A 6,298-nucleotide genomic window follows, 5' to 3' on the forward strand; every position below is an offset into this window, starting at 1 on the left:
AGGTCATTTTCTACAGTGATATTTTTTGTAAGATATGTAGAAGTTCAGTTCTCAAGATAGAGAAATACAGTATTTTCCTCCCTGTGCCAGCGTGCTGACACCACCCCTGTGTCATTGAAATGGCTGTAGTTTACAATCTGCAGATAAACACACATATAGCATATATTTAAGAACCTATATTAAAAGTACATTACTGAAGTTGCAGACTTGAAGTCAATGAGTTTAAAACCACCAAAATCAAAGCGCTTGTGCAATCTTTATTTGGCTTTCTTGCGCAATCCACAGCCTTCAAATACACCCTTACACACTGTTTTCCACAGGATGTTTGCTTCATTCTGTACACAGAATTGTCAGTGCTCACTAGCGAGCAGCTATTTAATACATTTTTTCCTTTTTATTCCACATATCACCTCATGTACATTTACTAATCCAAACCCTGTTCACAGACATTCATTTCCTCAGAATGGCCACCGCTGCTGCTCCTGAGAAACTGATTTTCACAATTCATTGCAAGTGAGAGGTCTGTGCCCTTAACTCATGTTGGAGACTGGAAACTGAAACAAAAATTCACCTTAAGAGGTTTTGCTAAAATGCCTCATTTATGACGATTTTAAAAAAGACTTAAACAACTTAAAGTACACTGTGTTTTACAAGAGCAGCCCATATTAACATCAGTTGATTCTGTAGGAGTTTAGCATATCTGCTAGTCAGGTACCTGGAGAACGAGGAATGCAATTAGTGATCATCTGCAAGAAGCAGAGTTTACATGAACTGAGTAGCATCATTTAACATAAGCCAAGCTTTAATCTCAAAAGCCTATAGTTCAGTAAATTACAGGCAACACCAGAAATTACACCTCATAGGAAAGAAAATATTGCATACTGTTTTCCAGTAGTATTTTTAAAGAAATCTTTCTGTCCCACTTTTTCTGTAGACATACTTTTCAAATAGCCTTTGCTGAAGCAAAGTGAAAACATGTTGAGTTTAGAAAGTATTGCTCAGGGGAAGTTTACCTGAAGACATTTCTAAGCAGAAAATGCTTAGAAGACACCAAAATAATATAAAAAAATCCCTAAAAGGATACAGAAAAAATCCCTGTTCATGCTTCGTCACATTAACCGAAATACAAAACCCAGTAACTACAAGCTACATTAAAAACCAAGTCCGAGTTCAGGCTATTTCCAGAGTCACTAAAGTTAGTAAACAGCATTCATCAGACATGTAGGACACCTCCCATCGTAGCTCAGGCTTACAGTGAACTAATGGTTTACAGCAAGCAACAGCTGATTAGATTCCAGTTAGAAAGGAAAAAAAAAATCCTTCTCATAATATGAATAGTGGGACTTTAAATAGATTAGAGAGGCTGTTGATTCTCCATCACTGAATTTTTAGTAACAGGTTAGACAAATTTGTCAGTCAGGACACCAATGTAATTGATTTTTGTTGTGGAACAGGGCGATGGATTAGGTGACTTCTTAAGGTTCCCTCCAGTCCTAGCTTTTCATAATACTACCATTATTTGTGGAGCTTGAAAGTTATAAATATATTTAAGCTATTAATAACTTCATGTATTTAATTCTGACTAGTCTACAATGAAAAGGTTACATACAAACTTATGGGTTGGTTCAGACCACAGGTCCAACTAGCACAGAGCTCTGTCTCCCACAGTAACCAGTGTTCAGGTTTTTTACAGTACTATATGGACTTGAACAGTAAGGATAATGATCCTCTGATTTGTTCAATTTTCTTCTTATTAATTCTTAACCTATTATCTTTTTTTCTTCAACTCCTACCAAGTGATATTTTCATGGAACTGCCTACCATAACCCAAAGATCTTGTTCATTAAGACCTTTGGGCCACCTTAGAAATTATCCAAGATGTGAAGATAGGATTGGTCTTCTACAAATGTATCACTTTACAATTATCTACACTGAATTGCATCTTTGTATTGTTCAGTCAATCTTCCTGCAAGCTATGCAGTCTCCCTTGTCCTTACTACCTTGCATAACCTCCTAGCATCAGCAAAGTTTTGTCACATCACTGGTAACTTCCCTTCTCCAGGTCGTTTAAGAAAATATTGAACAGTACAGGTCCCAAGATAGACACCATGTGGAATTTCACTAATGATCTCCCCCTTTGCAAGAACTGGCCATATACTTCCACACAACGATGGTCTACCCTCTGCTTACACCTTTGAAACCATATTCTCATCCATTCCAGTGCCTTCCTTTGTATGCTAGTGACATTCCTGTGTTGCTTGATTTTCCTATAACACTTTGAAAAAAATTCTGTCACAAGTCTTTTGGAAATCCTAGTTGACTATATCAGTCAGACGATCCTCATCTGCATATCACTGACCTCTTAAAAGAACTCTGAGAGCTTTGTTCACTCTCACTGGTAAGATAATATTTATTCAGGTAGATACCAATTCTCTCTCTTATTACAGTATCTATTCATTCACCTAGAACAGATGTCAAATTTTAGATTGCCAGATACCCTTGGAACCTTTCGTAACGACCGTCATCACATTTGACACCTTCTGATTTTCAGGTACTGAGGAATACTGAAGAGATGGGTTACATGCTGCTATTAGTAATGTTTCCTCCCTGAGTTCTTTGCGAATTCTTGGGTGAATCATTCTTATCCTGGAGATTCTGCCTTTTGTACCATTACCTCTTCTAGATACTTCAATTTCATAGACATTCTCTGCCTAGTTCCTTGAATGCCCCCAGAGAGCTATGGAAGGACAATTGCCCTGATTTCTCCCACAGTGAACAAAGATGCAAAAGGTTCAGCTTCTCTCTAGTGACTTTGTCTTCCCCAAGAGTTGGTTTTATACCCTTGTCATATTCAGACTCACTGACAATGTTTTTTCCCTCCTGATACATTAGAAAAAACATATTGAACTATTTTTTACTCTTAGCTAGTGAGGTCTCAGACTCATCTTTGGTCTGCCTAACAATAACTTTCACAGTGTATCTGCCATTGTTCATGATATTTTGGGTGTTGGTTTTGTGTTTTGTGGTGGCTTTTTTTTTCATTTGGATGTGACTTTATCTTTTGGAATGCCACTGTCATCTTTCTAATAGCTGTTTAGCCATTACCCCTTCTTCTTACTTTCTCAAGCTTGTCCAGTAAATTGTGTGCTTTGGCTTTGTGCTTCCTCTTTGCTATCCTGTAGTCTTCACATCCCCTTTATGGATTTAATTGTCTTGGATGCCACTCTTTGCTTATCCTTGTAAACTTTCTCATTTTTATACAGTTCCCCATGTTGAAATGCAAACAACCGGGGTGGGGTATTTTGGCCTCTACTGCTCACCTAAGGTACTGATTCTGAGAGTGTTATGTCATTCTTAAAGAGCAGCCTGAATGTTCAGCAAGATATATATGCACATATGGATAGATATACACATATGTGTGTGTGTGTGTATATATGTATTCATTATATGTAATTGTGCAAATTACAGTATCAGGTAGATGTGGCTGGTAAGCTGGGAAGCAACTGTGAAGGGACTTCTGGTTCTTCTCAGATATAACCAGACATGGGTGAGGGTTCACTGGGATCTGATCTCATTTCTGAGTCTGCCTGAAATACGTGCTGATAATAATTAGTGTTTATTGCATGTAGCTCTCAAATCCTTCTGTGCATAATTATTCCTTTTTGCAGAGATATTATGAGACACAGAACAGTGCAGTGACAAAAGACATTACCTGTGATTCTTCATTTCATTCTGTTACCTATATTGGCATCTCTTTTATTTACTAGGAACCAGGAACTTGGCAAACTATTGGGGCCACTGCTTTCAAATAATGCTATCATAATTACAGTTGATTTTATGTGGTAAACATGCCCAGGTGAGGTGTTTACATCCTTATTTCCAGTCCCTCTTTTGCCTGCATATAACAAATACTTGTGCTGTAGCAATACAGCATAGCATGATTTTCATGCAATAGATATTTTGAGGTAACTTGTTCTTTTCTTAAGCTTGCTTTGCATTTCATAGCACAACAAGGCATTCTGACTGAATAAGGCAATACAGACACAAAGCCCATGTTGTTGGGGCTCTGAGCTCATTGATATTCCCATGATTCATGTGGTACATATTCTAGAGAAATGTAGCACTACAGACCAAGAATACCAAGTACACAGTCTATTAAAAGTACCCCATAAAATAGGAAATAAGCAACAGCATTTTTAACTTTTCCATGGTGTAGCATTGAAACCAATGTGTATAGACATTTTTTGCCTAATTCTTGTCCTGCGAGATATACAGTCCACTTTACCTTTCTGACTCCCATTTCTTATATTAATCTATGTTACTCATCCAGAACTCAGTTAAAAAGTATCTGGGTTTGCATATCTCACTCACAGGGAGATAACCTATCAGCACAATAATTTTGTATACTGGTCTGTACTGATTGAGGGTCTCCACATTTTTTTCACAGTAACTTGTGGATTAGTATTTTACGTTCTAGGTTGGTACAACGATCACAGTTTAATTTGGAAGTAGAGTTATTTGCTTCACTAGCCAAGCAATTTGTCTTCTTGAGACCTGCAGATGATAGAATATAGGAAGGTAGTACCTTTTCATTGCAGGTTTGGTGGGGTTGTTTTGAATCTACATTTCCTTTCTGGAAAAAGAAACACATGCTGCCTCAGTTAATATGGCTCCAGAAGCTTCATGCTTTTTTCTCTGAATTGACTGCTATCAGCCATTCTTGATTACCAGTTAAAGCAGGGTCACAGACTTTTACTTCCATAGAGAAGAAAAAGCTTAATTGTGCACTATCCAGTGTGTAATATTTATCAGTCCTTCCAGTACTCTCACACACTAGATGCAGTTTGATTTAGTAATGCTTTGATGCTAAGTCAAGTTCTGTGTTGAATATAATCTCAAACTGGAATACCCAGAAGTTACTCCCTTTAACTCCATCTTAGCAATTTTGCCCCAGGTGTAGCTAGGCATATTGCCAGCTGCAAAAAACCCCTAAAACAGGCTTTCTTTGTGGGGCTGCTTTGGTGTTTAATAGTACACTGCTGCTTCTATTTCTATGTCAGTGTCACACCACTCAGCTGCTGTATGGATTGGGTACCTTTATGTGCATAAGGGCAGTCTCATGATCCATTAAAATTAATCAAGTTCAATATTGTCTTTATGAAAGCACCTACCTTTGTGCAGACAGGAAAAAAACCCAACAAGAAACCTGAGTACAAAGTATTATTCCACAAATAGCAAAGATACTGAATTGGCAGAGACTTATTCTTCAGTTCTACATGTAATTTTGTTATTAAATGAAGAGTCCATGAGAATGTACATCAGTTCTACAGACTTATTTTTTTGCACATGGTTCTTCAATATAATTTTATAGCAGTGACAATGAGAAGCTAAAAACTGGATACATAGTTTCTCCATTTTTCTGTCTTGTGACTCAGAAAGAGGATTGTCATCTCTCCCGCATAGCCTGGCACAGTAACTTGATTGGAATTTCAACTCGAAGACACAGTAATGATAGAAGTTTGGTACTCTACCAATATTTAAAATTCCCATATAGTCATTGCTAATTTACTGATTCTTAGGTCTGCTGAAACAGCATCTCTGAGAGCAATATCTCCCCTTAATCACTGACAGCAAGCAGTGCCTCTGCAAGGGCAGAGTCAACAAAGAACAGGATTAGGGTAGACTGACAGAAGCTATATCAATGCCTATCCAATCGTTTTAAAATTATCTAAAATCACTAACCTTTCACTCCTGGAGCACATGGTTCAATTCTGTGTTTAGCCATGCATGAAAATGAGTTCAGCAATCTTGGTTTAGCCTTCACAGAATCATTCATGTAATTTGCCGTGATTGGCAGATTTTGCTGTGGAGAAAGAGTGAATATGAATTAAAAAATAAAAGTGAGGTTTTGTCAGGTTGAAAAATCAAACATCAATAAATCTGAATGTCAGAATCACAGAGAGTAAAATTCAGATCTGAAAGCTTGGACCTTCACGCAACCCTCACATGGACAGAATAAAAAAGTGGAATAGAAGGCAGGATCTACTATAAGCACAATGTAGCAGTCATCATGGCATCAGTGCAGCAGCCACAGAAGCAGCACTGTGAGGATGGCTGCACACCAGTGGACTGCTCCTGAACTCTACTCCTCATAATGCACAGCATCTTCTTGTCCACAGGAGTTGCTCTCAGTACTTCCTGCTCTAGTACAGTGGGCAGCTTTGTGTCCCAAACATGCCCTATGTTTTGTGAAGGCCAGCAGCCCTGCTTCATCCATTGCCATGAATTCCAGGGTGCT

At 38.0% G+C, this 6,298-nt stretch overlaps 1 long non-coding RNA gene across 1 annotated transcript; it reads right to left on the reverse strand.

Moving 5' to 3' along the window:
- Positions 1-237: 237 nt before the first annotated feature.
- On the reverse strand, positions 238-5,810 carry LOC127384774 (uncharacterized). Its single transcript, XR_007889491.1, has 2 exons — positions 5,743-5,810; positions 238-554 (listed from the first exon to the last, which is right to left on the reverse strand). It is a non-coding gene; the product is annotated as an uncharacterized LOC127384774 (long non-coding RNA).
- Positions 5,811-6,298: the final 488 nt, after the last annotated feature.

The sequence above is a fragment of the Apus apus genome, chromosome 4 (assembly GCF_020740795.1).
Source record: "Apus apus isolate bApuApu2 chromosome 4, bApuApu2.pri.cur, whole genome shotgun sequence".
NCBI classification, from domain to species: domain Eukaryota; kingdom Metazoa; phylum Chordata; class Aves; order Apodiformes; family Apodidae; genus Apus; species Apus apus.